At 42.3% G+C, this 19,692-nt stretch overlaps 1 protein-coding gene and 1 non-coding gene across 4 annotated transcripts in view; both read left to right on the top strand.

Annotated features, from left to right (window-relative positions):
- Nucleotides 1-19,692, top strand: part of CTNND2 (catenin delta 2) — a 487,037-nt gene that overhangs the window by 145,970 nt on the left and 321,375 nt on the right. The window lies entirely within an intron of this gene.
- LOC148774954 (U6 spliceosomal RNA) lies at nt 2,656-2,759 on the top strand. Its single transcript, XR_016035270.1, has one exon. It is a non-coding gene; the product is annotated as a U6 spliceosomal RNA (small nuclear RNA).

Genomic DNA, 19,692 nt, shown 5'->3' with positions numbered 1-19,692 from the left:
GGGAAATTACTAAGAGGCTGAGGTAAAAGAAGAGCCATTGTAGAGGTAATGGCATTTTTTGAGGGTTTGAAGACTAGCAATTGAAGATTAGAGCAGGGGAGCATGTTACCTTCGCTCTAGAGCCTTCATTTATCTCTCTTTCATCTTCAAAAATTTGAGGAAGAAGAAATGCTACATTGCAACAGGTTTGAACATGAGCGTCCTCTGGCGAAAGTATATTATCATGTGGATGGCACGGTAGTGGCATAGTCGCTGTTGTTAGTTAAGGTTGTAGTTAAATTTATATAGCAACAAATAAAAATAAAAAGTAATAATTTAGCAACATAATATTTCCTCATGGTTCATTGTTCTGTAAGTATCAAATGCAAGCCTTAGATTTAAATCATGAAAAAAAATTGAATCATGAAAGTTTAATTTCTTTTTTAATCACAATTAACTGATTCAAAGAAAGAGATTAAGCCACACCCACCTGGTTGACCTAAATCAGTGTTCAGTCCTAGCCCCTTGGAAGGCACAGCAGTCATACCGTGAAAGCGGGTGCTTGGTGTGCTGGTTTCAGATGGTCACTCATCGTCCTCTGTAAACCAAAACCACGGTGTTCATCTCAATGAGGTCTTGGAGCTTCTTAGAACCCACTTTTTCAAAGATGCTTTTAAAAGAATGCTTTTTGAAAGAGCATGTGATTCCCTGGCCCATAACATCCCCCAAATTAGACATTTCTTTCTAGAAGGGCGAGTAGTATATTAATGGCCAACCCTCTTGAGTCTCCCTATTAAGTATACCTTCTTTGGTTATTTAAAAACCAGTATTTTTAGGGCCGTGAAACTACATGGTATGATACTGTAATGGTAGGTATGTGTCACTCCCTATTCGTTTGTCCAAACCCATAGCTTCTACATCATCAAGAGTGACCCCAGGCAAACTATGGAGTTTGGGTGATTATGATGTGTGTCCGCTTCGGCTCAACATTTGTAGCAAAGGTACCACTCTGGTGGGGGTGTTGATAACCAGGGATGCTGTGCAGGTATGGGGACAGGGACATAGAAGAAATCTCTGTATCTTTTACTCAGTTTTACTAATGACTTAGTTTATAAAACTACTCTAAGTAATAAAATCTATTAAAAACAAAAATCCAGTGTTTATTTAACATCTGCTTCGTACCAGTCACCCTGCTGGAAGGTCAGGACTGTCAGGCAGGAGGTTTGAGCTGCTACCTCTTGGGGTCCAAGAATGTTTTCTGTTGACGCTAATGGGACAGAGATCCTAACCCATCACCCCTGCCCCACACTGAGTGCCCAGGTAACATCCACATCCATCAGCCTGCCAGCCGTGGTATTGAATCATCTGGAGAGAGGATTGTCTAACCTTACCTGAGTCTCCTCACATGACCCAGCCTGGAGCAGAGAGGAGCCAGCCCTGCTGAACCCTGCCCAGGTTAGATTTGTACATAGAATAAATGACTGTTGTTTCAAGCTACTGAGTTTTGGAGTGTTTGTTAGGTACTACGTTATGGGCTGAATTGGGTCCCACCAAATTCATGTTTTGAAGACTTACCCCTGATACCTTGGAATGGGACTGTATTTGGACGTAAGATTTTTGAAAAATGATTATGTTTAAATGAGATCATTAGGCTGTGCTCTAATCTGTTGGGTCCTTGAGATTTTGAACCTGAGAATACAGGGGCGTGTAGGCACAGAAAAGAGACTGCACCCTGCTTATTCAACTTCTATGCAGAGTCCATCATGAGGAGCGCGGGGCTGGAGAAGCACAGGCTGGAATCAGGATTGCGGGAGAAATACCAATAACCTCAGATATGCAGATGACACCACCCTTATGGCAGAAAGTGAAGAGGAACTCAAAGGCCTCTGATGAAAGTGAAAAGGTTGGCTTGAAGCTCAACATTCAGAAAACAAAGATCATGACATCTGGTCCCATCACTTCATGGGAAATAGATGGGGAAACAGTGGAAACAGTGTCAGACTTTATTTTTTTGGGCTCCAAAATCACTGCGGATGCTGATTGCAGCCATGAAATTAAATGACGCTTGCTCCTTGGAAGGAAAGTTATGACCAACCTAGATAGCATATTAAAAAGCAGAGACATTACTTTGCCAACAAAGGTCCGTCTAGTCAAGGCTATTGTTTTTTCCATGAGTCACATGTATGGATGTGAGAGTTGGACTGTGAAGAAAGCTGATCGCTGAAGAATTGATGCATTTGAACTGTGGTGCTGGAGAAGACTCTTGAGAGTCCCTTGGACTGCAAGGAGATCCAACCAGTCCATTCTAAAGGAGATCAATCCTGGGTGTTCATTGGAAGGACTGATGCTAAAGCTGAAATTCCAATACTTTGGCCACCTCATGCGAAGAGTTGACTCACTGGAAAAGACTCTGATTCTGGGATGGATTGGAGGAGGGAGGAGAAGGGGACGACAGAGGATGAGATGACTGGATGGCATCACCGACTCGATGAACATGAGTTTGAGTGAACTCTGGGAGTTGGTGATGTACAGGGAGGCCTGGCATGCTGTGATTCATGGGGTCGCAAAGAGTCAGACACGACTGAGCGACTGACCTGACCTGAACTGAACTGAAGGACACAGAAAGAAGACATCCATCTGCAAGCCAAGGAGAGGGCCTCAGGAGAAACCAACCCTGTGCTCACTTTAGCAACTTATGTAATGAAATTGGAAGGATACAGAGATGAGCATGGTCCTTAAGCAAAGGCCCCATGCAAATTCATGAAGCATCCATATTTTTTGGTGACAAGCATGCTACAGTGTATCAAGAAGTCAAAGTGTAGTGTACATGTAAACTTATATAATGTTATAAACCAATGTTACTTCATTTAAAAAAAAGAAGAAACCACATCTGCTGAAATCTTGGTCTTTGCTGGACTTCCAGCCTTTAGAACTGTGAGAAAACAAATGCACATTGTTTAAGCCACCCAGTCTGTTTTATTTTGTTACAACGGCCTTTGCAAACCAAAACACATAATGGGAAAACAGATTCAGTCTCCAAAGCTTGACTTTATTTGTACAGTCCTTCAAGTTTTTGCCGTTGGCTGTTCATTTTCTGTTGCTTCATGGAATGGTGTTTCCTATGACTGTCTGACTTCAGTAGCACTAACATATTGTGTGGGGCTTCCCTGGTGACTAATATGGTAAAGAATCTGCCTGAAATGCAGGAAATCTGAGTTCAGTCCTTGAGTCGAAAAGATCCCCTGGAGGGAGGGCATGGCAACCCACTCCAGTGTTCTTGCTGGGAGAACTCCATGGACAGGGGAGCCTGGCAGCTGTGGTCCATAGGGTCACAAAGAGTAGAACACCACTGAGCAACTAACAAACACACACACAAAACACCTTTTGTAGGGTAACAATGTCAGTCAAAGGAACAGTTTACAAAAGCTGGTGGATTTCATGAACTTCTCCTTAAACATGACTTGACTGAATCTCTTTTAGTCAGCAGTATAAACACACATGACCTTTCCTTCCCTCATGGAACTTATCTCCTGGGAAATTCACTGGGCTTGTGTAATTATTTCTGAAAGGTAAAGAAAACATTTGTCCCAAGGAGCAAAATGCTGCTACCGAAAGACTCAAAAGATAAAGTGTTGGATAGTGTTTTTTGTTTTTTTGAAGCCAACAATCTACATGTTCATTCTAACTTATCTTGAGGATTTCACATGAGGGAACCATGTATTATTTCAAGGAGGATAAATCTTGATATTCTTGTTACTTCTTAGCCACTATTTTTGGGGCAATACCAAGCTGCTGTACCTGCTCCCACCTGGGTCAGGAGTAAGCCTTTCTCCAGCGACTACTATCCACATCCCTTCCCTGTTGGCTCATTGTTGTGTCCTGGGAGTTGGAGACACACAGTTGAAGGGGTTTGGGGTTGTGCAAGAGAAGGAGACTGAGCTAGTTAATAGAGTCTTCAGGGTTGGGGCCCAGTGAAATCTTGACAGAAAAGCTGGAGGGAGAAAGAGGCTCGACTTATTGAAAAAGACCCAGATGCTGGGAAGGATTGAGGGCAGGAGGAGAAGGGGATGACAGAGGATGAGATGGTTGGATGGCATCACCGACTCAATGGTCATGAGTTTGAGCAAGCTCTGGGAGGTAGTGAAGGACAGGGAACCCTGGTGTACTGCAGCCCACGGAGTTGCAAAGAGTCGGACATGACGGAGCAACTAAACAACAAGAGGCCCCAGGGGCACAACTGAAAGCATTTGGTGACTGTAACAGGGTAAAAGAGAAACGTGGAAGAGGACATTTTAACCTGTCACTACGGAGCGAGCCATCTCTTTGAGAAACATATATGTAGAAGCCTTAACAGCCCTCCCGTCCCAGCATGTGACTGTATTTGGAGACAGAGTCTTTGAAGAAGTGATTAGGTTAGATGAGGTCATAAGTTGGAGTCCTGGTCTGGTGAAACAGGTGTCTCTGTGAAAGAGGAAATATGCCAAAGCTCTCTCCCTCCGGCACCCTGGGAGGAAGCAGTAGGAAGGTGGCCATCTGCAAACCAAGAAGAGAGCCCTCACCAGAGCTCCATCAGACTGGCACCCTGATCTTCGACCTCCCAGCCTGCAGAACTGTGACATGTGTACTGTTTAAGTCACTAGGCCTGTGGTCCTTTGTTATGGCAGCCCCACTAGACTAGGCCATCTGTTAGTCCACCCAGGATATTGGTGTGCTTTTAGTAGGTTGATGTGCATACTTGCTGGCCTCTGTGTGCCCCTTGCCATGTACACTAAGGTATTTCTGGATTGTAAGTTTCTGAAATTTACAATAAATGTTGCTTATCGAGGTGATGCAGAGGGGAAAGCAAGCTTAAGTTCCATAATACAAGTAATAGAAGTTCACTAGACTTTTAGACCTTACTTAGCTTTGGGGGGTGGATTGCTCCAGCTGCCTTACTTGAAACTAGACTTAAAAGGAAAGATTCGAAGAAGGCAGGCCTGCAGCTGAGGAGGCTGTTGCAGAAATCTGGGGTAGAGCTGATGGTAGCTTGGGTCTTTCTGGTGCAGGACTGAGGGGCAGCAGTGATTAGGTTACACGTATATTTTGAAGGTCGAGGAGACAGACTTTGCTGGCATCTCAAAGTGGGCTTTAGGTCCAGGCCACTGCAAGGCTGGGCTGTCATTCATTGAGATGCTGGAGAGAGTGAGGGGAATGGTTCCAGAGGCAATTTCACAGTCACTGTTCGGTCACGTTATATGTAAAATGTCACATACGTGTCTGAGGGGAGGATCTCAGAGGCTCAGGTAGCCAGTTTTTGAAGACAGGGAGTTCTGGATCGGCAGTGTAAAACCAAGAGGCATTAGTATAGAGAACCAAGCAGCTGTACTTTCTCAGGTGCCCAAGACAATCCAGTGTCTTCATTCCCCAGTGTCATTATCAGTCTCAGAAGTGAACCAGTTTTGACAACAAGTTGCACTGTCAACCGCTGTCTGCCCCTAGTCTGATGAAAGTCGTGACATGAGATGGGAGCCCCAGGGGAGGGGGTGAAGGTGAGGAAGAGAAGAGCAGCGGGATGAGCCCTGGGAACGCCGTCTCTTAGAGGTCAGGCAGTGAGGGAGGCCAGCAAAGCAGGCAGGGAAAGGGGCTGTGAACGGAGGCGACCGGGAGAGGGGCTCAGGTCCCAGAATACAGTGCACTGAGAAGGTGCGGTGACTAACGGGGCCCCCAAGGCACAAGCTTTAGGCATCTTCTCTGTCCGTCTTCATTCATTTCCCCCAAGCTCATCCAGGCCCAAGGCTTACGTCCCCATCTGTGTAACAGTGACTCACCTGCAGACACCTCGACCTTCTAAACTGACCTCCCTCCTTCCATCTGTGCCCCTGCCCCGTCTCCTATCCTGACAGCAGCCAGGGTAACACCTCCACAGACGCTGCCTCCTCATCAGAGGCTCCCCCTGGACACTGGCTTTTACAGCAGCCCTTTCCCATGGGGAAAGCCCCACTCATGGTCTTTGGCGCTTAGGACTCCAGACAGGCTTTTATATCTCCCCTACCTCTTGCCTCCCCCAAAGGATGCTAGCTCCATGGGGAAGGACTCTTCCTCCATTTGTTGCCATGCCTGGCACACAAAACAGATGCCCTGTGAATATATTTGAATAAGTGAGCGACCCGAAAAGAAACAGGCCCTGGGAAGGAAGCCCAGAGAGGGGTCAGAGTCAGGAGAGAGACAAGGGTAGTTCACAGGCTGCCATTGATCGAAGGAAAGCTCATCCGTGTTGCAGAAAGGTTGAATTGAATGGCCAGGCCACAGTAGAGCTGGGTTCGCACATCCCTGGAGACGACCACTGATAGCAATGTCCAGGTGTCATGGCACAGGAAGACCGAGCTGCTGAAAAACTAAGGAGTCCATTGTGGTTCACAGGACCGGGGTAGGGGAGGACGCAGGGCTTTTTGAGAAGATGCTGGAGCAGAACAGAAAGTGTAGGTGGGGAGGGGAGGTTGGCAAGAGTAGAGGTGAGCAGGGTGAGATGCAGGGATGTGGGGACAGGCTTTCGGCACAGGTCAGGGAGGGACCGTGGGGAGGTTGGGTATCCGGGGAGGATGGGGCAGAGGAAAGCCGCCGCCACCCAAGCGCAGCAACAGCAAAGTGTAAAGGGCCAGAGCACCCACACCACGTCCATCCCCGGCAGCACTGGGAAGGTGGCCCTTGTGGTTTCTGGGACTAAAGCTATTCTATGGTTTTCTTTTTTTAACTCATGAATGAGCTCAACATGTTTTATTTTTTTAAGTCAATCATTTATTCTTCCTTAAAGAGGGAAACTATAAAATCAGAAAAACCCACACAGTCATTTCTGTTTTCTTCATTAAAATAGTAGTTTTAAATGCTTCAGTTCAGTCGCTCAGTTGTGTCCAACTTTTTACGACCCCATGGACTGCAGCACACCAGGCCTCCCTGTCCATCACCAACTCCCGGAGTTCACTCACACTCATGTCCATTGAATCGGTGATGCCATCCAACCATCTCATCCTCTGTCGCCCCCTTCTCCTCCTGCCTTCAATCTTTCCCAACATCAGGGTCTTTACAAATGAGTTTAAATGCTTACATTTTCTTAAAGAATGTTACAGAACCTGCTTGTCTACTGAGTTGTATACTTAGAGTATGCTTTTAGGATTATTTAAGAGAAAATAGGCAAGGAGGCATGTTCAGGTGATTCTGTACGTTAAAGAATATTTTCATTCCATGTTTTCTTTCTTTTTCTCTTCAAAAATATAGTGCATTCGTTTTGTAGGGCTGCCACAACAGATTATCATGGAACTGAGAGAACTTTAGGTCCTCCCTGTTCTGGAACCCAGAAGTTGGAATCCTTCCTCTCCTCCCTCAGCTCCAGGTTCCTCCAGGTGTTCTTTGGTTTGTGGCTCCATCACTCCAGCCTCTGCCTACAACTTCACGTCACCTTCTTGTGTGTCTGTGTGCGTCTCAGATTCCCCTCTCCTTTCCCTTATGTGAACACCAGCCACTGGATTGAGGACCCACCTTAAATCCAGGATGGTTTTGTGTTGGGACCATTAACCACATATACAATGACCCTGTTTCAAATATAGTCACATTCGTGGGTACTGAAGATTAGGATGTGGACATACGTGTTCAGGGGCCACTCTGCAACCCACTGCATGTCATTTTGTAATTTGACATGTGATTTGCTTCTTGTGTGCAGTTATTTTGTGTTCTGGAGAACTGCGCCACTTAAAGTAATTATATAAGTAAATAAGGTAGTTTTGAGTTTCAGAGAAACAACTAAGTCCATTCTTTAATTGCATTTTCTAGATCATATATAACTAATGGACGACTTGGGCATTAAAACCAGATATTCAGCAGTCTGCAAGTTGTATGTTTCTCCTGCTGACAGTAAATTGACTAGAAAACACAATCAGGAAAATGTCTTTTGAAGAAATGCATTTCGTTCAGTGCATTCGCCACGGGCTGGCGAGGATTAGACTCCTGATTAATTTGAAGGCAAACTTCAGTTCCACGTGTTTCAAATGACTATTTCCCTTGAACGTAGAGCTGTAGGGGTTTGTGAGTGAGCTGGAAACAGAGAGATGGTTTATGATGTGTGGTGTCAGGTGGAGGGAATGATGTGTATTCAGCATTGACTTGATGAAAAGTGCTCTCACCATGGAGTTTCATTCATTATCAGAACAGCTCAGGAAGGTGGATTGGGTCTCACCTGCCTCGTTGTTGAAGTGACTGAGAACCGGGATGAGTCCCTGACGTGGCCCAGAGCACAGCTGGGAACCCACAGGGGCAGGATTTGGCCCTGGTGCCTCTGACCCATGACTGTCTATCTGTGCTCTCAATGGCTTGAGGGTGAAGACAGAGCAGAAATCAGAAACTGGGTTCCTGTTCTGACTCCACCATCCGCGCTCTTGAACCTGAGTGCTGATCAAGAGACAGGGCTGATGTCATCTAATACTGCTTGTATGTGGTACCTGGAACAACGGTACAGATGAACTTATTTGCAAAACAGAAATAGAGTCCCAGATGTAGAGAACAAACTTACAGTTGCCAAGGGGGGAAAGGAGAGGTGGGATGAGTCGGGAGATTGGGACTGACAGATGTCACACGACCTTATAGAAAGTGGATAACTAACAGGAACCTACTGTATAGCACAGGGAGCTCTCCTTAATACTCTGTGGTGGCCTAAACGGGAACTGAATCTTAAAAAAAAAAAAAGAGAGAGGCTACGTGTGTACATATAACTGATTCACTCTGGGGTACAACAGAAACAAACAAACACTGTAAAGCAACCATGGTCCAGCAAAAATTAATTTTAAAAAAGAGAGAAAGAGACGGAGCTGTGAGGTAGTTGAGAGGCCTGCGTCTGGCGCGAGATGCCAGGGTTTGAATCCCGCCTCTGCTGCTTGCTCTCTCCATGACCTTGAGTGGCTTCCTTTGGGCCTCAGTTTCCCCATCTGTACAGTGGGGATGATGTTAGCACCTCCCTCACAGACGTGTGTGAAGATTAAATGATCGAGTTACACATAAAGCACTTGCCACAGTGACCAGGCTGAGAAGAGCTGTTGAGGGTACCTGCTGCCACCCTTCTCTCTCAAGGGGGTGTTTCCTCAGGTAAAGACTGTGAGAGCCGGCTCTTTGACCTCTTCCTCAAACCCTGTATGATGACATGGCTAAAACTGGAGAACGCCCTGAGAGGACCAATGCCCGTCCAGCCCAACATGTATTGTTTTCATTTCAGTACAAAGAGTTTTGAGATGTGCCTCAGCTATGAACAACAAAAACTTCAAAACTGCTACACGTGTAGCGTTACATCTTCCTAATTCTGGGGCATAGAAAACCAATTCTTTGTTTAACAACAACAAAAAATCTTTGTTTGGGAAAAAAAAAAGCATATTTTTATACAAGGCCAAAGAACAAACAGGAGCTATAATTTATTCAAGGAAGCTGTATTTTATTCAGGGAGAAAACAATCATTAATTATTAGACTTGACTAGTTGAGTTTAAAATCTATTTCCAGAGAGATCACACTTAATTTAATCTATGTGCCATGACCATGTTAAATAAATCTTGAACAAATCTTGTTCTGGGGAAATTTTTAATGTTTTCTTACTGTCTTTTTATACAAGCAGCTTTTTGTTGAAATTGTTTTGTTTATACATGTTTATTTTCTAATTGCTCTACAAAATATGTTTGACTGCAATTTTTAGTTTGTAAATATTTTCTCTAACATTTTTATTATGAGCCTCACTGTGTGTTCACATAAAATGAAGATCTAACAACATAGTGGTTTTACAGGAAAAAGTTATTATTTGTTGTTAAAACAGACATACGATCAACAAAAATTTAATACATACCCAAAGCAGATGTACAGATTGCCACATACATGTAAAGCCAAAGCCTTTGTAACAAGGCTTTAATTAATATATGTCATATGAAAATTAAGATTTTCATGAAGTTGTAAAATATTGCCTGCAAGATAAGTAACACGGTTGTTGATTATACCAGTAAGGAACACCTTGGCTCACTCCCTGGTTAATATGAGTTGTTGTTTAGTTGCTAAGTCGTTTCCGGCTCTTTTGGGAACCCGTGGACTGTACCCACCAGGCTCCTCTGTCCATGGGATTTCCCAGGCAAGAATACTGAAGTGAGTTGCTATTTCTTCCTACAGGGGATCTTCCCTACCCACGGATCGAACCCTATCTCCTGCATCACAGACAGATTCCTTTACCGCTGAGCCACCAGGGAGGCCCTGTTAATAGGAGAACAAGAGATGAATTTTGATGGCAGTGTTTTTTCAAGGTTTTCCATTAAGCATGTTCTAAAGGGAAGTATTTAAGACGATGTTAGATGAGGAGAGAAAGAATCAGGAGCAGTCAGAGTAAAACATGGTAAAAATTAAAAGCAGAAAATGTAAATTTAGTTAGTTAGTTCAGTCGCTCAGTCGTGTCCGACTCTCCACGACCCCATGAATCACAGCATGCCAGGTCTCCCTGTCCATCACCAACTCCCGGAGTTCACTGGAAAATCTGTGTATTCATTCAAATCGTGTTTATCTGGTGCTCAATTTTAAAATCTTAATACCCAAAAGGGCAAAACATCTTTTAAGGAAAATTTACTGTGTATCAGGATAGAGTCAAGCTTTTTTTTTTCCCTAGTGGAAAATATACACACAGAGAGAGAGCCCAACCAGCTTGCTGCTTCATGTCAACCTGAAAATAAATGGGAATTTCTTAAATGTAATAAACATGAGGTTGTTCAGTAACCCCATTTTTCTGGGCCCGTAGTTATTCAGGATGCAGTTGCCGTGGTGAGGAGACAGGAAGTATTCATTTTTCTGAGATGCTGATTAAATACACGGGCTCCTGCTGCAGCTCTGAGCCCCTTCTGTGACATCACGGAAGTTAGGTGAGAAGTAATTTCATTGAGAGAAAAGCCCAACTTCCCTCTGAGCTTACGGCTGTTAATAAAACAAAAGCAAAGTTATTTTTCACATCTGAGTTGCCTTGGTTGCAGAGAGATTCTCCCCTTCAGAGGAATGGTTTTCCCTAGAACCAAAGGGATTATTTCACATCTGAAGCTGGAGGGTGGGGAGGGTGGGGAGGGGGGATTCCTGAGCTTTATCGTGAACCTGGAGCATCCATCACCTGTGTGCTCACCTGGGCACCAGAGGGTGCAGCCAGATCACTGTTTAATTTTACTTAGTATTAATATTAATAGCTGTAACAATTTTAAAGTGACACTCCCATGTTAGAGTTGACATACAAACACTATTGATAACAATGCGTACATTAGATAGAGCTTCCTCGGTGGTTCAGTGGTGAAGAGTCCACCTAGCAATACAGGAGATGTGGGTTGGATCCCTGGGTCAGGAAGATCCCCTGGAGGAGGAAATGGCAACCAACTCCAGTATTCTTGCCTGGAGAATCCCATGGACAGAGGAGCTTGGTGGGCTACAGTCCATGGAGTGACAAAAACTTGGACATGACTTAGCAACTAAATAACAACAGCAACAAATAAAATGTATGTAATGAGAACCAACTGTGCAGCACAGGGAACCCTGCTTGGTACTCTGTGGTGACCCCAGTGAAAAGAAAGTCCAAAAAAGAGGGGATGTATATACTATGTATAGCTGATTCACTTTGCTGTGCAGTAGGGCTTCCGTCTATGGGGTCACACAGAGTCAGACACGACTGAAGTGACTTAGCAGCAGCAGGAACTAACACAATATTATATAGCAACTCACCCTTCAATAAAAATTAATTTTAAAAAATCAAAGGGAAAAAGCACCGAGAGATTTCCATGTAAAATTTTCTTTAAAAAAAAAATGACACTCTTATGCATGGATCAGCAAACTTTCTGTAAATGGGTCAGATAGTATTTTAGTCTTTGTAGGCCAAGGGACAAGGTACTTAGATACCTACATAAGAAGAGCAGAAACAGATTTCTACAAAATCATCATTAATGAAATCCAAAATATAATGATGTCAGTGATAACATTTTTTAATAAGAATGGGGCTGTTAGGGAAAGATAACATTTCTGTAACTGGGTTCAAGGTTTTAATGTTCCCTGTCATCAGTTTTATTGTAAATGTTTATCTCTTAAAGCCATGTCTATCTGGCAGTCCTTACAAACTTAGAAGGTGGCCTGGATTTGGCCCAGGTACTAAGACATCCTTGATTTTATCTGCTTATGCTTGTAATTCTGATATTTTTCTCATAAATATGAAAGTAGATATTTTGCCCACATGTGTTTTAATACTGTAGCCCTTTGAGTCTAAATGATTAACATGAATTTCTATGATTTTTTATGAGATTCAGTTCAGTCGCTCAGTCGTGTCCGACTCTCCGCGACCCCATGAATCACAGCACGCCAGGCCTCCCTGTCCATCACCAACTCCCAGAGTTCACTTAAACTCATGTCCATCGAGTTGGTGATGCCATCCAGCCATCTCATCCTCTGTCATCCCCGTCTCCTCCCACCCCAATCCCTCCCAGCATCAGAGTCTTTTCCAGTGAGTCAACTCGTCGCATGAGGTGGCCAAAGTATTGGAGTTTCAGTTTTAGCATCAGTCCTTCCAATGAACACCCAGGATTGATCTCCTCTAGAATGGATAGGTTGGATTTCCTTGCAGTCCAAGGGACTCTCAAGAGTCTTCTCCAGCACCACTATAGATGCATTCTTTTTATAGTCTCCTCTATCTGTTTATCTCCTATTGAATTCAGGAATCCATGGCCTGATTGGATTAGTACAGTTTGTTTTCCAACTGGGGACCACCCATGAGTGAGCAGTCAAATCGTCTTAGAGGTTGTTGACTAGCATTAAAAAGATTGAATAAGGTAGACTAAAGTGTTCACATGGCCAATAGTAAGCAAAGTTTGGTTTGGTGTCTTGGAAAAGTGATGTCAGACATAGAAGTATATGTGTGTGTGTGTGTGTGTCTCTGTAAGCCTAAGATATATTTTTATTGTGGATCTTAATGCAAAATGTATGCAAAATGCTGAAAAGTACTTACTTTCTCAAACTAATACGTTAAAAATAATATCCTAGATGCTGATAGAGTAACAACATTATCAACTAACTCAGCTATCCAATGCTAATAAATTATGTCATAACTGATGAGTATCTATTAATTTGAGTGGCTATGGTGTAGTGTTTTCCACAGTAGATGATCAGTGATCAGAGGAAGAAATGGTATAATTCTGTCAGGAAAATAATCTCACAGTGCTGTCAGTGTTTTTTGAATCAATCCACAAATTTGAGAGCAAAAATAATCTAAACTCCTGTTCTGTTTATTTGTTAGGAATTGGTATTTAAAAAATTATAACTACATGTCTTTATTAGAAAATAGAAGCCATAGTTGTAAAAAAGCATTTTTAAGTATGTTAGTTCACATTCTGAAAACAGTTTCGGCATCGTATTTTACACAATTTGTCTCCTCTGTAAAAGTTGTTTTCTCCTTCTGTTAAGTGAGATGATTTGTAGCTCAATCTCTTCTGTCTCTTAATTTCAACCTCCCATTCACCTCTTTTTAAAGAACATTGATTGGAGTATGGCTGCTTTACAATGTTAATTTCTGCTATACAGCAGAGTGCATCAGCGTATATCTTCTCTTTTTTGGATTTTCCCCCCATTTAGTCACCACAGAGTATTGAGTAAGGTTTCCTGTGCTTTACAGTAGTCATCTATTAGATATCTATATTAGTTATCTCATTATTTATTTTTCCATAGTAGCAATAGTATATATATGTCCAATCCTAATCTCCCAACTCATTCATCCCCACCTTTTCCCTTTGATATCCATAACTTTTTTTCTCTGTGTCTTTTATTTCTGCTTTGTAAGTTAAGATCATTAGACCAATTTTTTCAGATTCCACTTACGCATCAGTGTACCGACTTTGTTTTTTCCTTCTGACTCACTTCACTCCATGTGACAGTGCCTTTCATTTCTTATTCAGCCAGTCCTTGGTAGGGACTCCCCAGTATTTGGGGCTAAATTTGCAGGTAATATGAGCTACTCAACAGGACAACATGGTCTTTCCATGTGGATCATCGAAGCCTAGTGTTTGCTCTTCATTTGAGTATAAGATATTTCTTAAGGACGGTAGGGCCCACCTGAGAATTGAGGCCAGTGTCCACATGGAAGTGGCCAATATGATCACTGTCACTGTCCTTATCATTATCTTCATGTGTTTCTGAAAGCTTTCACATGTGTGGAGGAGTGCTGAGAAAACTCGAAATTTAAATAAAGTTAAAATCATCTTTTTCCCATCTAATTTTAGCCTTTAAAGTTAATGACCACCTAAATTGTTAAACAATTATGATTTCATATGCAATACTTATATGTGATATGTGTATGCATGATTACCTAGCTCTCATATATTAATATATACATATATTGTATATACATTTGTACATAGATGTTTGTATATAGGTGTGTGTGCCTCTATACCTATATATGTGTATGTATACATACTTTTTAAATATACATGCTTTTTTAAAATTTAAATTTTTGCTTTTTTTAACACCAGAAGCATTTTTATAGATGCTATTTAAAGTACACATTATGACCCCTTCAGTTCAGTTCAGTCACTCAGTCAGGTCCGACTCTTTGTGACTCCATGAATCACAGCATGCCAGGCCTCCCTGTCCATCACCAACTCCCGGAGTTCACTCAAACTCATGTCCATGGAGTCGGTGATGCCATCCAGCCATCTCATTCTCTGTCGTCCCCATCTCCTCCCACCCACAATCCCTAGTGGGCAGTAAAAGCCTTTCATTGGTCGTGAACAGTGGTTTGGAAAATAATTGAAAAGAACTTAACAGAGTATGTCAAATGCATGGACCTTCATCAAGATACCTTCTCCCCCACTTACTTACATAGACATTATTGTGTGTCTGGGTGTGTGTGAGCAGAGCTGTAGTGTAAATGTCTCACATTGTGGCTCATTGCTAAACGATCCTGAGAAACAGCACGAAGTTCCAGTGACAGCAGTGATTAACATGTGCCTTATATTCTCCTAAATATGGTGTGTTTTATTGCCAAACACCAAAGCATGATGATTAGTACATTAACTTCTGGAAATGCATCATATAATTTAATTTAGGCAAATACTCATATGTTTGGTTCCACATGGCATTCACATGAACTATTATTTAGTTAGCTTTTCCTATCTGCTGCTTGTTATAGGTTTCTTATCTGCTATTTTAGGCTTCCTTGTGATAATAAGGCTCAGGATTGGGTTGCAATAATCCAGTAACACCAATCAAAGAAGGTATTAAGAGATATAGCCTGGAAGTATAATGTTGAACTCTGATTTAGGGAGAAAAGAGTTTAATCCTCAGTAATACTGCTTCTAATGATGCCATGTGTTGAAGCAGGGATCATGTATTTTTTATGAGCATTACATAATCTATTGTCTCCTGTTGAATAAAAATCAATCCAGCCAGAAATCCGACACTGCAAAAGCATGAGAATTCTCACAGTCCAAATACTACAGTGGATTTTTTTGTGTGTTTTCTACCTTATTATTTTCTTTTGAATAAATACAAAGAGTAAGCTTATAGAAATGCAATAATGTACCCAAGAAGTTGTATAATTATTCGCCAATTGATATTGGCCAGTGTATACTAACTATTAATACATGGGTTTCTCTGGTGAATCAGTGGTAAAGGATCTACCTGCCAATGCTGGAGATAGGAGATGCAGGTTCGATCCCTGGGTCGGGAAGATCCCTTGGAGGAGGAAATAGCAACCCACTTCAGGATTCTTGCCTGGGACATCCCTTGGACAGAGGGAGCCTGGCAGACTACAGTCCACAGGGTTACAAAAGAGTCAGACATGAATTAGCAACTAAACAACAACGTATTAACTACATATAAATGTATTACTTAATGTGTGGGTCTCTGGGTATGTGAAATTACCAATTGCTTTTTAGAACTTGAGAAATAATGTAGATGCAAAATTCTACCATACTTGCAGTTTTTCTTTGTGAGCAAAATAAAAACAGCTCCACATTGGAGAAGTTCTTCTAGAAGGAACAAATTCTAGTAAACTCCAATGTTGTGGAAAGTGAACTCGAAATTGAGGCTTTAAATACAAATTTCACTCAAGGTCCTCATGAAAATTTTGTTGGAGACTTGAAATTCAGAAGTGGTGAAGTACAGTGTGAATGTTAGTGTTTTACAAGCATAGAAGCTTTTGAAAATAATTATTATGTGATTAATACTGCCAGGGTTAACATAATCATCCATTTCCAGGCTTCATGTTTAATACTATTCCATTGCTACTATTTTTTTTATCCTATAGTTCATAGATAGACATCTAACTTTCTGAACATTTCTGCCTTTTGGTTTGTTTACATTATGTGAAGGCAAATGCTGATGATGTCCTACATATTCTGAGAGGGAGGCCTTACTCCTATAAAAATTATTCTGCAGAGTTTCAAAGGGCAAGCCTAGAGAGGAACTCTGGTAGCAATTTCAAAGAGAGTCACCCTTTTTGTAAGTGCTTACATTTATGCCAGACATGTACATACACTCTTTGTTGAGACCAGGACACTGGTTTCTTTCATTACACATGTAAATCTGTGTCAATTCATTCCACCCTCTGACAATAGTACAAGTTCAAGATGTGCTGCAGTCCATGAGGTATGGACACAACATAAATGTAAGTTGAAATTTTTAAGTGAGGAAACAATCTGACCTTTTTAAATTAAAGACTGTATTAAAGTCAAGATCAGTAAACCAAAGAAAACATTTTTTCTAGCTTTTCCAGTATAACCCAGAATAGATTGCAAATTATTCAAATTTAAGGGCCCCAAGTGTTACAAAGCTGTCCTCTTATATTTTTCAAGCCCAGGGATTGATGAAAGATGAGTGATTTCAGTGTCACTTGCTGGGTTGGGCATCGTTCTAAGCTCTTTCCATGTGATACTTCCTGCACGTCTCTGAAAATATGTAGGCTGGGTGCTGGCATCTCCCCATTTTGCTGATGTGCAAGCTAAGTCCCAAGGAGCCCATGTACCTGGCCCACGGTCTCACAGTCAATAAGTAGAAGATCTCAGTTGCACCCAAGGCAGGTTGCCTCCAGAGGCCAGGCTTTGAGCCATGATGTATTTTTAAATGAAACGTTTTGATAAAAAAGAGAAAAGGAACATAGTAAGTGTTGATATGGTGGTTGGAATGAAGACAGCTTGGCTTGGTTAATGAACTCCCGGTATGTCTTCAGACTTACGAGAATGCTATTGGAACAAGATCAATATTTTGATTGCTCACTGTTATGAAAGCGCTGTTGCTTTCATAAGAAAACAAACTTACCCATAATTTGGAAGAAATAAGTACAAATTTAAGTAACTATTCACGAGACACATGAGCTCTAACTGGTCAAAAAGTGACGCTGTGAAAAAATACAAATTGTGGTCAATGATTCATGGTGTCGCAAAGAGTCGGACACGACTGAGCAACTGAACTGAACTGAACTGAGCCTTCATTATGTAATTTTCATTTTGTTTCATGTAAATTGTGTGATGATGCTTGGAGGGGAGCAGGACCCCTCCATGCCCTTCCTAACGTTTGTCTCTCACGGAAAGTAGGCTTCAGGCCATCTCAGTGCCTTTGTGGCAATCCTCAAGTAGGAGGCATTTGTTATTTTTAAGTTGTACCTTTGGTTCCCCTGTGGCTCAGCTGGTAAAGAGTCCACCTGCAATGCAGGAGACCTGGGTTCAATCCCTGGGTTGGGAAGATCCCCTGGAGAAGGGAAAGGCTACCCACTCCAGTATTCTCGCCTGGAGAATTCCATGGACTGTGCAGTCCATGGGGTCGCAAAAAGTCGGACACAACTGGGCAACTTTCACTTCTTTCCTTCCTTTGGTGATTGAGAAAATATTTAGGCACCTAACTGAAGTGCCTCTTAAAGCTCATTCGGAATTTTCTTTAAATCTCTAATATACACCTAGAAAAGGAAATATGGAAATACTTGAAGTAGAGGAGACACATGTCGTGTGTCTCATGGAATAATCAGGGATGGCACTGAAAACTGTCACTTCATACAAGACCTCTGAATCACACCTTCTGCCATGGGCACTTTTACTTACACAGAGTTTCTTGGGTTTCACCAACATAGGCTTGATTCCTCTTCTTCCTCTAGAGTTTTCTCTTTTGAGTGGCACAACAGCAAATATTTCTCTCTCCCCTCTAGACTCTTCCTCTTAGCCGTTGTCTGATACTATGCAAAATATAATGACCTGCTAGAACTGAAGACTTGCCTTTAAATCAGATGGCTTTGGTTACTATTAGAACCAATTTGCAGTGCTTGTGAAAGGAGTGCACTATTATTAATTATTATTAATATCACACAGTAGGTATTTGCCATTTTGGTGCCAGGTGGGTGAGATGGCTCCCTCTCATGGTTAGTTGGTCTCCCTTAAGTGAGCCCTCGGGGAGGGACCGAGTTGCTTATGTTCTTAAAATCTCTTGAAGACTTCATTTATCTGTGTCTCAATTAATGACTGATGACATCTAGTGGTAGGTGGATTTGAGGCACTCAAATGACCATCCCCTGCAGATCAAGATGCAAAATAAACTGTATTTATATGTTTTCATACCTCAGTTCAGTTCAGTCCAGTCACCCAGTCATGTCTGACTCTTTGGGACCCCGTGGACTGTAGCATACCAGGCTTCCCTGTCCATCACCAACTCCTGGAGCTTGGTTAAACTCATGTATATCACATCGGTGATGTCATCCAACCATCTCATCCTCTATCATCCCCTTCCCCTCCTGCCTTCAATCTTTCCCAGCACAGGGTCTTTTCTAGTTCTTCTCATCAGGTGGCCAAAGTATTGGAGTTTCAGCTTCAGCATCAGTCCTTCCAATGAATATTCCAGACTGACTTCCTTTAGGATGGACTGGTTGGATCTCCTTGCAGTCCAAGGGACTCTCAAGAGTCTTCTCCAGTACCACAGTTCAAAAGCATCACTTCTTCGGCGCTCAGCTTTCTTTATAGTCCAACTCTCACATCCATACATGACTACTGGAAAAACCATAGCTTTGACTGGATGGACCTTTGTTGGCAAAGTAATGTCTTTGCTTTTTAATATGCTGTCTAGGTTGGTCATAACTTTTCTTCCAAGGAGTAAGCGTCTTTCAATTTCATGACTGCAGTCACCATCTGCAGTGATGTTGGAGCCCCCCAAAATAAAGTCTGTCACTTTTTCCATTGTTTCCCCATCTATTTGCCATGAAGTGGTGGAACCAGATGCCATGATAGTAGTTTTTTGAATGTTGAGTTTTAAGCCAACTTTTTCACTCTTCTCTTTCACTTTCATCAAAAGGCTCTTTTGTTCTTCTTTGTTTTCTGCCATGAGGATGGTGTCATCTGCATATCTGAGGTTATTGATATTTCTCCTGGCAATCTTGATTTCAGCTTGTGCTTCATCCAGCCTGGCATTTCGCGTGATGTACTCTGCATCTAAGTTCCAATCAGGTTCCCGATTTGGAACCATGCTAGACTTTTACAGACTGATGAGGTCAAGCCCCAGCACCATGTGACCCTGTCGACATCATTACATCATCACAGTTGGTCCTGATGGAAGGTGAGGACTGCTCCTCCCCTTAGCACTCCAGGACAGTTTGGGAGATTCCCTCAGGTCCCCTCTGTTCCCTTCCACATGTTTGTCTCTCGTGAAGAGTAGGCTTCAGATCATCTCAGTGCCTTTGT

This window comes from Moschus berezovskii, chromosome 18 (genome assembly GCF_049115385.1).
Source record: "Moschus berezovskii isolate FMDL1 chromosome 18, NW_MosBer_1.0, whole genome shotgun sequence".
NCBI classification, from domain to species: domain Eukaryota; kingdom Metazoa; phylum Chordata; class Mammalia; order Artiodactyla; family Moschidae; genus Moschus; species Moschus berezovskii.
This window is presented reverse-complemented; position numbering and strand designations above follow the sequence as displayed.